Source organism: Achroia grisella, unplaced genomic scaffold (assembly GCF_030625045.1).
Source record: "Achroia grisella isolate CSIRO2021 unplaced genomic scaffold, CSIRO_AGI_Agris_v1 utg840, whole genome shotgun sequence".
Lineage (NCBI taxonomy): Eukaryota > Metazoa > Arthropoda > Insecta > Lepidoptera > Pyralidae > Achroia > Achroia grisella.
The window spans coordinates 667,161-683,802 of record NW_026713038.1 but is presented as its reverse complement, the minus strand read 5'-3'; the positions used below and the strand labels follow the sequence as shown (position 1 = coordinate 683,802).

The window sequence follows — 16,642 nt, the reverse complement described above, 5'->3', positions numbered from 1 at the left end:
GCGTAGCAGATCACACGCGCGGGCACGGTCGTCTAATAAATTACAATATTCTTTCATTTGATGTTTATTTTATACTAATTTGTGAAAAAGTCGGTAGAGTACCTTCCATTACTACAACTAAAGGTAAGACATTTTTTTTTAATTTAAGAGCTAAAACATGAAATGAATTATACGAAAATTAAATTCCGAATTGGCTTCGAATTTTCAATGTTTTCATTAATCGAATACTTCTTTAAAATTGCTATAAGGCTAAGGAAATTGATTTTTCATTCAACACAAACAACGGGTGATTTTTTATAACAAAGGAAAGTGCTACGTGTTGCGCACGTAATCAACAAGTAGGCTTTGATAGCTTCGTTCAATTCACACGTAGTTCAAAGCTTTGTAAGAAAAAAGGAACATTGTTCGAAATGCGTCTTTTGATTTAGATTAGAAAATAAAACTGTAACATAAATTTACAGAACTCTTTGTCTATAGTTCAAAAAGCAATAAAAAAATTAAAACTATTTAATCGAAACAAAGTATTGTTGCTCAGTAACTTTTTTAATCCATATTATATATATATTTTTAAGTAACTGGAATAACAATAAAGTTACGGTCCACCTGAATTTTAGAGAAAATATGTTAAATTCCACACGGACGAAGTCGCGGCCAAATCCTAGTTTTACATATGAAGAAAATGTATAGATATTCTTATGGTGCTCATAAATAATGCTTAGAAGCTTCAGTCAACCGTCGGCGTCGTACTGAGTTTTCCGTCACTGTAATAAAACCACTATAGAATTATTAGCAATTGGATCCTTGATCCTTTTTCACATAACATATCCGCTACACTCAATTTCACCGGTTATTAAAAAGCATTGCAGTTAATTGGTGACAAATTCACCTTGATGAAATAAGTATTTCATTTAAGTAATTTAATTGAATTTGTCAGTAATTTATATAATATTAGGACTGATGATGTTTTTTATGAAATATATTAGTAGGATGGATAGAGAAGGTAGATTCATTAGTTAGATGATGATTTTTTTTTTAATTAAGGCTAATATTATTAAAAAAAAATATCAGCAACTATTACAGTAAATTACGGATATATTTAGGAAGGTTTTAATTGTTTCAACAATTATTTTTTAGCCGCGATTTCAAGTAAGGTGTAATAAAGAGAGCAGAGTATTAACTAGAAAGAAAGAAGAAAGAAAGAGAGAATTAACTACACCTTTAATCGCTGTTGGTATATAATAATTAACTTTTTTAATGGAAGTCTAATATTATTGAACACCAGAGAATTGGTTTCAGATTTCTTTCTTTCGAAGAAAATAAATAAAGCTATTAATTAAAGCTAATTACAATTGTAATTAGTAAGACAGCAATGAATCGACAGACTATATTTTTTGAGCCGACGTTATATATATATATATATATACGTGAAGCAAAACCTTTGTACCCCATTTTCACGAAAATTGCGCGGAATACTCCCCCGGTATAAAATATAGCACACTTTTTGTAGTTTATATAAAGAATGCATGGTATAGAATTGTAATATTTTTTATTAATCATGGATAAAAAATAATTAAATTAAAAAAAAAACACTACAGACAGATTAAAATAAAATCACCACACTTAGAAGTATAGTTTTTGACAATAGAACCTTAATAATGATACAAATTATAATTTAAAAAAATATGATTGAATTTCGAACATTGGGCGACCACTAGTTATAATAAACTCTGGAATGAATGAATAGATATGGAAATTCGTAATTCATATATGGAAGGAATTGTAGAAGACCTCCAACAGTCGATAAATACATAAATGTAAATAACAAAGCAAATAAAATAATTACACACGCCATGTTTCGTTATGCATTAAATGATTCCCTTAAAGACAAAGAATTGTTCATTAAGAAAAGAATAATATGTCGGCCTCAGTGGTCTAGCGGTTTAGCACACCGCCTAACTTCTGATGGTCGCGGGTTCGATTCCTCGCACGGCACAAACATTTGTCAGTTATCTAACACCCATAACACAAGTTTTAGCTAGTTTAACTTGGATCTAGATGGTGCTATATATTATTATTATACTATTAAGCTTTTCAGCTGATAAGGCAAACAAATTAAGGCCGAAATTACGGTAAATTACTGTAGTTTATAAAGTTACAATTAAGTTGTGCGTAGTTAATTTTTAAGGCGATTCGATATGGACCGCAATAAAGCCTTACGCTTCACATACCATATGGACCCATTAACGTCCCGATGGAAGGCATGGGTCTCCCATAAAAGGAAAATATTAGCCTACTATTAACACGCTGACCGAGCAACTTGTTTTTTTATCTAACTGGTACTATCTGGTATACATATATATATATATATATATATATATATATATACTCCTCCTCTAGAATCTCTCTATCTATTTAAAAAAACCGCTTTAATCAATTGCGTGGTTTTAAAGATTTAAGCATACATAGGGTCGGACAGACAGCGATTGCGACTTTGTTTTGTACTATGTAAGAATATAAAAATTACGTGTTACGTTGTTTGTCCGCGATGGACTCATAAATTACTGAACCGATAGGAAATTTAATTTGCAAATTGTGTGCAATTTGAACTAAATTGAATATAAGATAGCTTACATCTCAATTTATAGTCGCAATATTATTATATTGCAAATTAATTGTCTATTATTAGCTACAGCAATGCGTGGCGGGGTCTGCTAGTATATTATAAAAAGTAAAATAAGAAAGCGGCTAGTATCTTTTTATATCTTTCTTTTTTGTAATACAAAAATTTTTCGTGTCATGTGTTACTTGTCATAGTACTTGAATACTGGTGAAAATTTATTTGTATATTCGCTAGGTTTGAGAATAAGTTCTTCCCTAAGTAATTAGGGGTATAAAAGATAGATGATTATAGTATAGATGATATAAAAAATAGAATCTGGGTGGCCCACCATATTTTTTTACATTTTATTTTTATTGTCATATATACACCCCACTACTACCAACCCCAATTTTTTTTATAGCTATAATGTATTTTGCAAAACAAGATAGAGTTAAAGTTAAGTAAAAAATTTACCTACTACTCTTTAGTAGAACTGATACGCTATGGAAATTTTATAACTTTTTCACTTTAATGACTGAAATTCAAGTTACAAACCAAAAACTAGATTTAAACTACTTGTAATTGAATTTTAATTACGCATTACCCTTTTTTCGTAGTGCTACGTGTCGTAGCAAATGCTACGAAAATTCAGTCAGTGCTTTTTAGTCGTTTACAATAGAAACAAAAACAACAAAAAGAAGATAAAGTATATAATATATAATAATATATTATATACATAATATAATAATATATATATATATACATTATTATGTAATAATATATATAAAATTAAACTTAACATGTATATATAAATATTTTTAAATATATTCATGAATAAAAGATATTTATGATATTTATTGTTCTATACATATTTATTGCTTTTTCTTCTCTCTCCAATTTACGATGTATGTCGTCGAACATCAACGTCGTCAACGTCGAACAACAGGCATGAAATTTAATTGTCAATATCGCTAGCTATTATGTTAGTATCTATAAGTGAATGTGAGATAATTTTGCCAGCTACTTGTGACCCAGTTTCCGCTATCTGAATTTAACGAAATTTAGGTTACATCATGTGAACTCGAGGTTATTACAATATTATTGTATTTAACAGTTAATTTAGTGATCAAATAGGAAGATTACAGACCATAGAGAATGGAAATTGTAGTAGTCAGTCAACTAAAACGAAAGTTATGTTTATTTCCAGTTCTTCTCAGTTGAATCTGTGTACTGAATTGGACGGTAGGGAATAAATATAAATTTAAGATTTGAGTTGAGTATATACCAGCACACAATATATTTCTTCGCTCACAATATGTTAAAATAGGATAATTTTTGAGTTGTATATAAAGTCGGATTCTTTTGTGAAGAAATAGGTAATGTTGTAGTAATAAAAGATTAGTGTACAATATTTTTCTGAATAAAATATTTTTTATTTAATTGGAATAGCAAAGAAGCTGACATCCCATCTGATAGTGAATGGTAACTGTTGCGTATGTACGTATATATTTTGAGTATATATATAGTATATATACTTTAGTCATAAGTCTAAGTAATATACATATTATATACAACTACCAAAGGTCTACTGTAACGTCTACGTCCTTGCATCGTCATCGTCTTGTGTCTGTCCACGACCCACTTTTTTTTATTGATTTTTTTTATTTTTTGCTCGACACAAAATATAATTATTTATTATTATTATAAATCTATTCCAATGCTGTTGGCCTTTACAACTTCACCGAACGATAAAAGGGCAGTTCGCACTCCAAAGCCGCGGAAGGACTTAAGAAGCTGCCTAAATGTAAACTCCAACATTATGGATATGACTTTAGTCTGAGGGCACCGCTAGGAGTTCGAACCTCGTCTAAGGCCGTCGTAATTTCGATCCCCGTTTGTATTGGACGGGGTATCGATCGGAGGGAACATGATAGCGTAATGTACATAATGCTGTTCATGTATAAAGGTCACCACTAACTGCGAGGTGGGTCACAGCTTGTTTGTTATTCCAATTTGACCGTCTCAGTGGTCTAGCGGTTAGCACACGGGTTTACTTCTGATGGTCGCGGTTCGATTTCTCATACGGTGCGAATATTTTTATACATTTGTATGATTGTTTGTATGAGTGTTTTCTGTGCATAAAGTATGTATTTATATAAAAAAAAGTATTTAAGTATTTCTATTAGATATTCAGAACCCGTAATATAAACTCTGCTTATCTTGGGACTAGATGGTGCTGTGTTCATTATCCTGAGATATTACTATTATTAGCCATGCCTGTGTATTATCTCCTTTGGAAATTTACACTCTATCCTGAGGAGATAAAAACCATCGCTCCTAAGAATATCCTTCAATTTTTCTCTCACGGGTCTAGGCAGCGAAATCTGAAAAAGGGCGAGCACAATAGATCTATGTAGGTCGCAGTGTTACGGGTCTAAAGCATCTGACCATAACCCAAACCCATTAAAAAAAATACGCCTACGTAAGTACAAACGGAAAACCAGCGCTGGATGCACAACAGTCCAAGAATAGCTGAGTTTGTACCTATTGCTAATAATTTTATTAAACTTTATACAATTGTGTATTTAAATAACTTTATAACTGTATGATTGTTGGCTGTAAATATATTTACTGCTTATTATTTATATAAAATAGAGTATTCACTATTTGAGAAGCTATATATGTGTGTATTTATATTTCAAATGTAAATCAAATACTAGTATAATACATTCGTTTAAGCGTGATTGAGTGAAAGCATCTATGTATGTTCTTTACAAGAAATCGAAGTATGCGAACCTTTACAAATTGCTTATCACTTCATACATTATTCACGTACAGAAAAGTAATAGATATCAAAGATTCCTATCTAGGGATGACCCTTCTTTCGTAAAAGGTGAAATTACCCTAAACCGACATAATGCGACGCTTCTTTGAGGGATCAACCAACAAGTCTATTTGATACATATATATCGTGTAGGTCGTAAATTTATGTCAGTATTTTAGTGAATGATCATTGACGTAAATTCTCGTACATAGCATAGTAGGTTCAGTCAAATCTATACCTATAAATCTAGGGAAAGAAATTCGTATTCTGCTCTAATTACTATGACTGATTTCCTCTTATTAATTGTTTAACCAGTTGGTTGTATATTTAATATTTTTTCTATTTGAGTATTTAATTGAATTAGTGCTAATTGGTGGTAAACTTAAACTTAAAAATGTAAAGTAAGAATAAAATTATTTAAAAGAGCAACGCAATCTTACTCGTTCTTCTTGTGATGAGACAGATTTCCGAATGAACGGTAGATAAAAAAAATGTGACGACTATTCAATAGTGCTTCAATGTAAGTTTATTTGAATAAATGATTTTCTATTCTATTCGTTTATGTTTTATGAAATGATTATTTAAATCATTGATCGTTTAACTATTGAATTTTGTAATAAGACACCAACAACTTATGACACCGGTTTAAATGTAATTGTCGTTTATTGAATATTTCAAACTTAAAATCAGACTAAAAATGGTTTTAAGAAATCCTAAATACAATTTTATAAATATCGTTTTATTTTAATCACGGGCGTAAACAATATTGAAACAAAAACCACGATTAATGAATATTCCTAAGCATCTGTGCGTGACTCACCTTTTTATACGTTTATTGTATATTTTTTAAGTAAATAAATCTGTTTTTTTACCTTTGTTGAATACAGTTTTTACCATCATTTTTCTTTATATAAAGTCCCTATAAACCAGCCGTTATCATATCTGTAGAAAATATTTATAATACTAGGGTCAGGATTTAGTATTGTATTTCTAATACTATTTATAATATAAACAATATGTAATATATAAATATAAATAAAAAAAACACAATCAAGATTCACAAATAAAAAAGCCGAGAATTATAAAAATACTATAAAGAACATATAGGTATAAAAAACTACCTAAAAGTATGAATACTCAAGTTTTTAGATATATTTTTTTATAAAGTTTTATTTTTTACTAGCTTTTGCTCGCGGCTTCGCTCGCGTTAATTTATCCCCTTAGGGGTGGAATTTATTAAAATCCTTTCTTAGGGTGCCTACGTCATAGTAGATTTATGCATGCAAAGTCTCAGCCCGATCGGTTTAAAATTGACAAAGTTTCATATAAACTTTCATCCTTTATTTTATCCCTTTGGTCACAGAATTAATCAAAATCCTTTCTTAGCGGATGCTACGTCACAACATCTACTTGCATGCCAAATTTCAGCCCTATCCGTCCAGTGGTTTTGGCTGTGCGTTGATAGATCACTACGTCAGTCACCTTTGAGTTATATATATTTAGATTTATGTAATTCTTATAGAATAATACAACCAGATAATCAGTACTTTCTCTAGTGAAAGAATTAGTAACAATAATCGGCGAAAAAATAACTAAATATGTTTGTATGATTTTTCATAGCATTTTTTATAAAGCGTTTGTTTTTACTTATGAAATTATTCTAGAATAATACAACTAAGTAATCGGTACCGTTTTTACTGAAAGAATTAATTAGTTCGGCGAACAAAGACAAACTAAAATTTTACATACATCTATAGTACGGTTGATAACTCAAACAAAAAGTAACACTACTCTAATGACATAAGTGTATATTTCTGTATTGAAAGAACTAATAACAATAATCGGCGAAAATATAACTAAAATCTACATGTATAGTAGGGATATAGACAACTGTTTTTTACTCTGTTACATAAGTGTATTGGGGTTAAGTTCTAGACAGGGTACGTAAATAGACTATCGATCTGGTCGACTAGCTTTGTCCGACTTAGAGTTACTATTTCAGTCTGTCTGCGGACATAATAAATGACATAGATAACATTTAAAATGTTATACAAATGGATTAACGTTTTTTATTACTTTAATGCATTGTATTCATGTAATTGACGATCTAGGTATATAGGTATATACCTAGATCGTCAATTACATGAATACATATATATATATATATATATATATATATATATATATAATATATATATATATATATATATATATATAATATAAAATAAACGGATATATCTGGTATATCCGTTTAGCACAGTTTCGATCAATGTTCGTGGGGTCGATCTCCGCAAAATACAAATATTTATATCATGTATACATATACAAACAATAATAGAAATAGAAATGTACAAGACATTTTACAAATTAAGTGGTTATTTTACTGCCTTATATAATTGGAATATCCTTACTAATATTATAAATGCGAAAATAACTCTGTCTGTCTGTCTCGCTTTTACGTTAAAACTACTGGACCGATTGAAATGAAATTTGCTACACAGACAGTCTAAACCCTGAGAAAGGACCACTTTTTAATGCGATAAAAAGTAGTCTAGAAGAATAAAAAGTAGTCTAGTAGTCAAAGAAGTACCGTATTTTTTATGCTAGAAGCTTGAAACTTGTTTTTTAAGGCTGTTGATTAAATATAAATAAATATTAAAGTTTGTAAAAAAATTTCCCTTAAGGGGGTAAAATAAAAATAATGGATGGAAATTTGTATGGAAAATCGTTATTTATGACGCTTGGACGATGAAACTTATTGCTTTGGTTTTTTTGGGTTAAATTATTGAATATTTTTTTATTATTTGGTGACGGTCACTATAACACGCGGACGAAGTCGCGGGCACAGCTAGTAGAACTAGAAACATGGAAATAGGTGAACGAAATGTCAGTAACGAAAATAATCTGACCGCATTTCTGGTATAAAAATGCATTTCAGTGATAGCTGGGTGATACTAAAAATAACTTCGCCATATTATCTAAAAAAAAAACATGCTAGAAAAAATTTAAACAAGTTAATTGTTAAGGTTGCCACACAACCACATTGTGGAATCACCTTCCAGCAATGGTATTTCTGAATCGATACGATATTGAAGCCTTCAAGACAAGATCTTATATCTTTTTGAAATGCCTGCTTGCACATGCAAATCCCCTGGTGTTGCGCGTCCTCATGGACGGCGGTAATCTTGGCGGTACATGCCAAAGTTTTCTTACGAGACGACAACTTACGACTATAGCAAGAGGTTTTTTAAGAACGATATATTAAAGTTCTTTAAGGGACACCCCTGGTGTCTCAGACGTCCATAGGATTACCATCAGATAGGCCGTATGCTTTTTTTGCCACCATCGTAGTACAAAAAAAAATTATGTATACTATAGCATTTATATTGCATATTGTATTCTCCGTGACTTATTTAATTAACTTTATCAAAGAAATTATGTTGCATGTTTGTTCATTGTATGAACCTATCTATAGCATACTATGACGGCCTCGATGCACTAGCAGTTTAGTAGCTTTAATTCCGATGGTCGCGGGTTCGTTTCCTCACACGATGTAAACATTTGTATTCATGAGTATGATTTATTTGTATCGGTCTTAGTGTTTTCTATGTATGAATTTAAAAAAAATATATATCTAAGTTTTATTTCAATTGTCTGGTACCTATAAAACAAGCTCTGCTTACTGTGGGATTAGGTGGCGCTGTGTTAATGTCCATGGTTATGTATATTATTATTAGTGAATATTATGGTCAATAGGTATTACTGTGTAATAGCATTATATCCGATTATAGTACTAAATGTACTTTGCGTGATTATAAATGACTGCAATTAGTGTAATGTTACACAAATTAATTATTGGCGATAGCATGAAGTGCCGTATTTAATTGGACGTGTCAATCTGTATTCATTTTCCCTATTTTTTTATACATGATAATGAAATGGTGCACCCGCCTGCGCTAACGGTTTACGTCAGTGAGACACTAGTGGAGGATGATAAGATGGGTATGAGATCAGGTCATTAGCCCATCGTGACAAATGCACTAAGAATTTATCACGATGATTTCCAGGGGGAACCACGTGGAAGTCAACCTGACATTACTGCGCCACATTACTAACAATAACCTTTCCCTCTTTCCTTCCTAAACATAAAAATACTACATGATTATTATTGTTATCATGTGGTGCTGGAATTCGCATGCGTTTTCATTCCACAACACTAAGCAGAGCAATTTAATACCACAGCTGAATAGCCAGATGGTGGTTGATAAGATGAGGTAGCCAAAAACAATTGTTTACAGTCTACCTCTGTAAAAACTATTTTCTTCAATTGAAATAAAGTAATGATATACGACAATAAAGAAATGGATTTATAAGAAACGGATTGATATATTTATTATCGCCCTCTTACTGACAATTTTTTATATTCCACACTAATATTATAATCGATTATGTCTATTTTTCTGTCTGATTATTATCCTTTAAAGTCTAAATGAATAGCTGGATGTTAATGACATTTAATATTAGGATTAATCTATCTTGACACAACAAATACGATATCTTTATCTCAAGAAAAGCATATGTATATATATTTAGCGTTTATCATCATCTGCTTCTTCCTTATCCCATTTATTTGGGGTCGGTGTAATATGTTTTTCGCTTCCATTCATCCCTGTTCGCAGTCATCGCGTAATTTACTTCCTTTCTTATCATATCATCTTTCACACATTCCATCCATCTCTTTTTCGGCCTTCCTCTGCCTTTATAACCATCCACATTAATATGTAACACCTTTATTAAAATATGATCCTCATTCCTACGCATTACATGTCCATAGCATGATAATCGATTACTCTTCAACCTCTCTGACACCGGTGCCACTTTCATACTTCCTCTAATGTTCATTCTTTATCTTATCCATTCTTGTCACACCACACACACAATATTTAGCGTTTATGTAGCTCAAGAATAGAAAAAAGAGCCAATCGTGACGCAATAGACTGTACGAGACCTTTCGAAATGGCGCTAGTATCGATTACACTTGTTTACAGATACTTAGTGATCGCCCAGCGGTCGAAATTCGACCATATTATATTTAAATTCAGCATTGGTATTCTGTAAGCATTTTATTCATTTCACTCATCGCTTCACTCAAGGGACTCGTATCCATTTGCAAATATAAAGTTCCTACTGAGCTATCGAGTAAAGTCTACTGTCAAAGACATATATACTTCTGTGAGTATATGTGTCAAATATATGGTAGTGTAATATTTTTTATAGATTTAATGTATTTTTTATGCATAATAACAAAGAAATATTATTTTGCTCTCCTACTCTGTATAAACTATAAGTGTGCGAATTTTCATGAAAAGGGATACAAACAACAAGGGTTATATGATAAATCGAAAAGTAAAATTCATATTGTAACCTAGTAACTAGATCTAAACGGATTGTAATTGAATTTTAAATAAAGCATCAACCTTTTTCTTGTGCTACGTTTCGTAGCAAATGCTACGAAAGAAACAATTAAATAAAGAAGACGAAAAAATGTCAATGTCAATGTCAGTTAGTGATTTTTAGTCACAGAAGAAATTAAAAAAATTAAAATATATATATATATATATATATATATATATATATATATTTGAACTTCTACTCGCGTATTGAAATTTAACTCTTGCTGAATTTACACTAAGTACACTACATACGCTCAGCTTCATCGAGAAACTTGAAACTTTGATCTACGTATACGCAGCAGTCTAAGTGCTCACTTAGATTTTAGAGTGGCCAAAATCTTATAACTTGGTTGCCATGTAATTTTATAGTTATAAGAAATCGTAGTAGTTAAGGTATTAAATAAACAAAGCATAAAGAAAGATTATTTATTAGTATTTAACCTCTAATATATCGAATATAAAATATATGTATTCATGTAGGTCTAGTACAGACTCTTATGATACTATATGTCGAGTCTACCGTCAGTTCAGACTGCTTTCGAGCTAAAAAGAACTAACAAGAAACTCAGCTCTTATTCTTTTCAGATGAGCTTGTACATGATTATAAAAATACAGAACCATTTCTTAATTCAATTAGGGAGGACATAGTGACCGGTAGCATATACTTCTGCATTTTTGTCAAAAGGGAATAATTTAATCAGTGATCATAACCCAAACAGACCAGTCCCCACAAACAGAGCCCGTTAACGATATACGACGTTCCTTATATTTGATGACCAGGATATGTCCCTTATGTCCATATTGTCCAGTCCTCACAAGCAAATTAATTCACGAGTATCCTTTTGAAAAGGATATGTTAATTGACCAGAGTAAAAAGTACCTTATGTCCATTTTACAAGAATACCAAATTGAATTTCACTCACTTCTGAAATTAGAATATTACAGAATAGCACTACAGGTCGCACAATTAGTTGCCATGTCGTGCGACACTTCAAGTAAAAGGCTTTACAAACTTGAAACTTTGATCTACATATACGCTACACCGAAGTTTAGTCAAGCACTGTTAGTTTTTGGAGTACCAAAATCTTCTAACTTGTGTACTATGTAACTCCAAAGCCATATTACATACCGGATTAAATAAATAAAGGAATATAAAAACGCTCTTTATGAACAACATCCGCAAGTTTATCCGCTCGATGAAAAGTGGCTTAACAGTTTATGAGTAAATATAGAGATATAATAGTATACTGTACGCATTAACGATACTTTGATAAATACATATTAAACATCGGGAAAATACAACGATAACGATATATAAAATATAAAAAAGCATGTTCAGGTCACAAAAAAAATAATTGCAATATTAATGATAACTCAAAAACAGACCAGGTCTAGATTTCAATTGGAACATATAAGTAGCCTGGAGTGCACAAATAATAGAAATCATAAAATATTGTTTTACGTAAAAAAATGTTCTAATTTAACACATAAAAAATGCAGTTGAAAGAACCTGCTTTGAAGTTTGTTAACTAAAGTCTTTATTTAATATACCTAACCTTTGCTACGGAACGCGTTGGGAATGTAAAAATTTCGTAACAAATATGTTCACTCGCCGTAATCAAAATTAATGTACTTACTATGTACAATTTCAGCTTTTAGCATAATGTGTGACATTAGGCAAAGCTCGCTGGCTTTTGGAATGTTAGGTGTTGTATTTTCAAAGGATTTCGAAGTGTCAGAGGGAATCTGAGAGGTGAGTTTGTTTGCGCCTTAATGGCTTAACCAGTCCTCATGTTTCGCATATACGCAGCATTTGGGATAGAAATGAACCTAGCCTATTATTTATTCTGAATAATCTAAACCTACCGAGAAACCTACCCTATATGTAAAGAGATTTGTGTCCCTAGCTGATTTATTACCTAGCACCTAAACCACTGCGTCTAAAAACAGAAAATTGTGTCACATATAAAAATATAAGAAGAATTAAAAGAGTAATGAATATATGTTGTAAACTATTGTTGAATATATCGCTACACATAAAAAAATTTGTCAGTCAATAATTGATTTTATCAATTAGTCACTCAACCTTCAAATCCTTTTTCTTAATAGTAAAGAGTATATTTCGCACTTTCTTTCGCAGAAAATTAAGAATGTCATGTATAATAGATAGGGCTGTATGGGCATAGTTATCTTAGCCTTTCCTTTAAAGGATAAACAGAACCAACAATAAAATTATTAAATAAAAAAAGAAGAATTTTTTACCATCCAGTTCATTGAAAACCTCTACTTCCTTCAAATTGCTTTAAAACCGAATACATTAGCAGTTTGTGAAATACAGTACATTAATGAACGGACGTACAGAACCAAAGATACCATTTCTGCACGGAACCCTAAATAGAACTGGAGTTTTAATCTAATAAATATAAATCTACATTATTGCAAACCCACAAATAATGTTTGTGCTTGCTCATTTCATTAAAAGCTCCTCTACCAAGCACAAACGAACGGCGCGTGTGGTTCCCACGGGAACTTTATTTTTACGTGAATTAAATGTTAACGTTATTAGTGGTAGTGGATTGTGAACTCCTATGTTTTTATTTATATTTCCTTATTTTTAAATATATTATATATATCTAGAACTATAGGTACTATTATTACTAGATTATAATGGAGGTACTATTATTCGTTCATAATATAAGAGTCTCTTGTTGATGGAGCTCTTTCCATTTTCGAAGAATTTCCATCAATCTCTTTAGTTGTGGATACGATACAACTCCAATTTTTTCCTTGAGCTGTGTCTTGGTCTTTCTTATCTCCTCTTTCTTCTCTTTTTGTGGGTACTGCTGTATTCTAAATAATACAGTCATAAGGAGTCTTTTTGAACAAAATCTTATCTATATAAATCTGCCACCAACGGATGATGGGTTGAAATCAAAGTCAACATTATTTGTCCATATATAACACTCGCATGTCCGACATAAATAATTCATCTAAACTTTTTATCACTACTTATTCAATTCGTACACTTAATAATACACAGTACACTCTAATTATAATAATAGTAATGCCAGAGCCATTATTATTATTATTATTAAAGGACAATACCTACAACGGCATCTAATCCCAAGCCAAGTGGAAATTATGTTATAGCTACTGGGGAACTGATATATGGCATGTGGACTAATAGCCTTTTTTTTACGTGAGGAAAATCCCTCATGGAGACCCGGCCGTCTCAGGGGTTGGACAGACGGGTACTGTGAGACCCCTACTCACCAAAAACCCCACGATATTCCTCCTCGCCGCCATAGTGCCAGGGTCACGGGATCAAGCTGGCAATCAACCACGACCCCAGCGGCGGTTGCCCGCAAGCGGGGCCTCCTCAACGCATGGGAGGAACTCTTCCCAGTTTCCCCGCCTCCGCCTACCGTGGGGAAGACGCACCGGAATACGGGATGCGCCTCCCCCCCCATCTCGGCTCCTGTTGTGTGAGGGGCAGACCTGAACCCCTGAGACTGCCGCCCACACAGAGCCGCGCTCGCACCGCACGTGTCTTTACAAGAGTAGAGTCATAGCAGGAGCGGGCCACCAACGCGACGCTTAACAGCCGGGACGGGCCCCATCTGGGCCCATTGTTCCAGCCTGCGCCGCCCCCCTTCGCCGGACTATCGGCCGACATAGTAGTAATATCCCGAAAGAACTACTACTATCCCACCCAGGGCGTACCAGAACTAAACCATTGTTCGGCCACTGTTCCCCGGACGTATCCACGAGGATGACGAAGCCTCCCAATGACAGGAACATACGAGGAGGTTGCCCGACTCCGACATGTGGACTAATAGCCTAGCCTAACCTAGCAATGTACCATGTCAGGTTGACCTCCATGTGGTTTACTCTGGAAACCATCGAATCAAACTAACCTGACCTCAGGCTGATCTTATCATCCTCCACTGGTACAGCGTAAACCGGTAGCGCAGGCAATTTTGGTACAGGGTGCACCTTTTCGTTAGTAACCATAAGAAAAAAAATCTTTCATATACAGTTAATGACCAGTTATATTTTTATATACCGATTCTTTACGTACTCTCCACATTATATTTATATAACTAAATGTATTAATAAAATGGACCACGAACACATTGAGTACGAAATCTGGCCAACCGCGTACTCGGTATGAATACAAAATGTTTGGGTCTAATGCTGAAACGTTCGGCAAAAATGTTCAGAAGTTAAGCCAAAACAGTCGAGTCTTGGAAAGAATATAAAAGTAAAGATTTTAGAATTCCACACATTGTTTTAACAAAGCTGACAGATGTGGGAAAAGTGCTTGTTTGTAATTTATAAAGCTTGCACTTCGGACTGTCTGTAGCAGTATATTTAACTCCTAACGCAAAATAGGAGTGTTACAAGTCTTTTTGTTTGTAGCTGCTAAACAAATAGACCGATTATGATGTTTTTTTTGTGTGATTCAGATAGTTCTTAGATACAATTTCAGGTGTTTTAAGATTATCAGTTCTTTTGTTAGCTGCAGTAGCGATCTTAGACGCATAATGTAATTACTATTTAGACGTTTTTGTTGGGGGTTAATTTTAATTTTGTATGTAACTATACTTGTATAACTTATATCCCATCAAAAACATAAATGTGAAATGATAGCCGAGTTTAATATTATGATATATGGCTTGATTGTTGACTTCTACGACAAAAGAGATGAGATCTAAATGGGTGCCAAGTTCAATGGTCTGTCCTGAAATGTATTTATAACAATATAAAATATAATTTCTTCTTATAACTTAGGATAATATACTGTAGCCTAAGGTCTAACTTGGCCAGTTCTCATATACCAATTATTACTTTCGATTGCTAGTTACTATTAATATTAAAATAGGAACCGACAAGTAACATGTTTAGAACTTGCGAAGGCTACAGTATATTTCGTATATGAAAACTAGCCAAGTTAGACCTTAGGCTACAGTATATTATCCTAAGTTATAAGAAGAAATTATATTTTATATTGTTATAAATACATTTCAGGACAGACCATTGAACTTGGCACCCATTTAGATCTCATCTCTTTTGTCGTAGAAGTCAACAATCAAGCCATATATCATAATATTAAACTCGGCTATCATTTCACATTTATGTTTTTGATGGGATATCATTACTTTTTGTACATAAATTATACGAGGTACTTATTTATAACTAAATTAATACCAAATTATTTTTGATAAATTACTGTATTTTCGTATATTTACGGGGTATAATTGTCTTTTTTTTGTGTTATTTTCTATATTTTCTTGTAACTTTTAAATGTTCAAGTGCAATGCTAATTCAGTATTAGGAATTTTTGGGCAAATCGGGGCGGTATAACGTCCACAGATGGTTGTACTCTACAATAGAGCTCTCGTGACTTGGATCTAAATTGTTAAGACGTACTCCATCTAAGGTTTTAACTCTGAAGAGTCCAACGTAAACCTGCCCTTTATTAAATATAGAGGAGGCTATGTTGAGAAGAGGACTGCCAAAACTAAGGCCTTGTGATTTGTGGATAGTAATAGCATATGTTAAGCAAATACGGAATTGTTCTCTATCAACATATACATTATTTAATATCTGAAACTTCGTATTGACACGTTATAGTTCGTAAAGACGATTATGTAACAAATTGACTGTTATCTATTGAATTCTCAAGAAAACAATTTGTTACCAATAAGTTCTCATTCTCGAGTTAACTGTACATTCCTACTTATAACTATACTAAAATTGTTA

At 32.4% G+C, this 16,642-nt stretch overlaps 1 protein-coding gene across 1 annotated transcript in view; it reads left to right on the top strand.

Moving 5' to 3' along the window:
- LOC131852172 (IDLSRF-like peptide) overlaps positions 1 to 16,642 on the top strand; it is a 136,578-nt gene continuing 119,936 nt past the window's right edge. Inside the window, exon 1 of the mRNA XM_059202813.1 lies at positions 1 to 123. The gene's annotated coding sequence lies outside the window, so the exon portion shown is untranslated. The remainder of the gene's footprint in view (positions 124 to 16,642) is intronic.